The 2,697-nt window shown below is 44.3% G+C and overlaps 1 pseudogene; it reads left to right on the forward strand.

The window, feature by feature from the left end:
* The first annotated feature begins 2,204 nt into the window (after window positions 1-2,204).
* Window positions 2,205-2,323, forward strand: LOC148539231 (5S ribosomal RNA; annotated as a pseudogene).
* The last annotated feature ends 374 nt before the right edge of the window (window positions 2,324-2,697 follow it).

The following is a 2,697-nucleotide window of genomic DNA, read 5'->3' on the forward strand; positions in this document are numbered from 1 at the left end:
ATAGGGGGCCCCCACACACTGTCCCCAGCCCCCAGGGCCGGCGCAACCCGCTCTGCAAGTCCTGCACTGCAGGGAGACGCCAGGCTGGAGAGACGCTCTCCCTGCAGCAGTTCTTGCTTCTGTCGGCTGCCGCTGCGTCTGTCACACTGAGACAGGCAGCGGCAGTCTACTGCTGAGCTCTTCATAGCTTGTGGGGGAGAGGGGTGGGGGAGCGCTAGAGGCAGGGGGGCTGATTAACAAGCCGATCAGCCTGAGTTGAAGGAGGCTAAGCCGCCGGGGTGGATGGCTGAGCTTCTGCTCCTCCTCTCTTCAGCTCTCTCCCTGCCTGAGAGATCGTGACGCTGGGAACAGGCAGGGACAGTCTGCAAAACATTTGCCAGTTTACAAATGTTTTCAGACACTGTTGATTACACTTGTATAGTGGCAAGTAGTTTGTACACTGTCCCTGCTTGCTTCCCAGCGTGACCCTCTGACCTCCCAGCCAGAGAGGATGTAGAGAAGGGACTGGGAGACAGCAAGAGTGCAGCAGCAGCAGCCAGCACAGTAACTATGTTCTACTATGAATGTGTGTGTGTCTATATATATATATATATATATATATATATGTATATATATGTATATATTTATATATATATATGTGTGTGTATATATATATATATATATATATATAATATGTGTATATATGTATATATATATCTATATATATATATATATATATATATAAATGTTTGTGTGTATATATATATATATATATATATGGGGCCCCCACATGTTTGTTGCCCAGGGGCCCCCACAGATCTTAATCCGGCCCTGACTGGGGGCACTACAAGGGGGGGACTACTACTGGGGGCACTACAAGGGGAGGCTACTACTGGGAGCATTACAAATGGGGACTACTACTGGGGGCACTACAAGGGGGTACTACTACTGGGGGCTCTACAAGGTGGGGGACTACTATGGGGGGCACTGCATAGGGGGTACCACTACTGGGGGCACTATATAAGGGGCTTACTACTGGGGGCATAAGGGGCACTGCACAGGGGGGAGCACTGCTGGCGACACTATATAAGAAGCTTACTACTGGGCTGGGGCACAAGGGGCACTGCACAGGGGGGACCACTACTGGGGGCAATGTATAAGGGGCACTGCATAGGAGGATCACTACTGGTGGCCTTTATAAGGGAGTCCTCTCCTGGGGCACAGGGGGCACTGCATATGGGCACCACTACAGTGGGCTGCCCCATATCTTTATTTTTACTTTACATTAATTCCATATGGACCCACCTCCCTGGAACACTTGAGGGGGGGGCGCCTAAGCACGCACGTGCTGTGGGCAACATTTGAAGGGCGGCGGCGCCTAAGCACGCACGTGCTCCCGGCACCCTGGCTACACGCTACTCCTCTGCCAGGGCCACCTGCATACGTTTGCCCCCCAGGCTAAAAGTTGCCAGCCAGTCCCTGGTTCCATCCTAGATGGTGAGGTGAACAAGCCACTACCCAGGTGAAACACGCATCCTTAGCACCAGAGGTCCAGTCTGTGCATGGACCAGACTCTCACCGCTATGTCTGCATAAATCACAATGCTTTACACGAAGGAGCGTGTTTACAAATAAGGGGATGCATTTACCCAATGGTATTAAGGTCTCCATAGACTGACAGACTGCTGTATCTGCAGATTGAGTATGTTTCATACTGAGGAGGGTGCATGCATCCAATTGTATCATGCTGGAACTGATCCAGTTATATATGTAACTCTTTATTAAGACAGAATTATTTGGTTCTGGAGTGGTGTGCCTTCTAAATAGAATACAACTTCATATCTGTTAACCAATCCAGTTATATATACAATTCTTTATTAAGACAGAATTATTTGGTTGTGGATTGTTGTACTTTCTGAATAGATTACAATTTCATATTTGTTGTGTGCAATATATTGATGGTCACACGTGGATAAATGAAAGGATTTAAATTAACTGCATGGTAAATTATATGTTGCATGTCAACAATATGCACTGTTTTTTGTGAACATAATTTTTTTTCAATTGGACTCCCATCTTGAGGTAGTCCTACAAATGTCCGGATACTGACTTTATGTAACAGGAACTTTACAAATATTATTGAATTGATAGCAGAAATACAACCCTTACTTTGTTCCACTAGGCAATCTATGCTTCTGGACACCTTTACTCACCTGTGTAATACAAACCTACAACCATACCACACTGGATATGCCCAATCTCATCTGGTGTTGGAAGCTATGCAGTGTTGGGCTTGGTCAGTACTTAGATGGGAGACCACTAGAGAATACTAGGTACTGTAGGTTAAATACAGACAGGAGAAAGGACCAATAAGGAGTGACATATAACCTAGGGCCAACATCTGCTTATTTGTATAAAGCATAACAATTGACCATTATATATCCAACTGAGATACTAGGTGTAACTGTGATACAAATCCTCCAAGAAAATATGTTTTTGATACTACATACAGAAAAATATAATATTCTAGGAGGAATGTAAGTAATATAATAATATTTTGCCATTTATAGCATAGGTGGATAATTGAGAAGCATCTGTGATTTAATTTTGTTTTAATTTTTAATTTTGGTTATATGTATATTTGTCTTGTCTACATCTGTTGTCCGAGAATCTTTGATTTTATTCGCATATATTAAAAGTTATATTTTATTGTGATTTC

This window comes from Taudactylus pleione, unplaced genomic scaffold, assembly GCF_031769625.1.
Source record: "Taudactylus pleione unplaced genomic scaffold, aTauple2 ptg000026l, whole genome shotgun sequence".
In the NCBI taxonomy this organism is placed as follows: domain Eukaryota; kingdom Metazoa; phylum Chordata; class Amphibia; order Anura; family Myobatrachidae; genus Taudactylus; species Taudactylus pleione.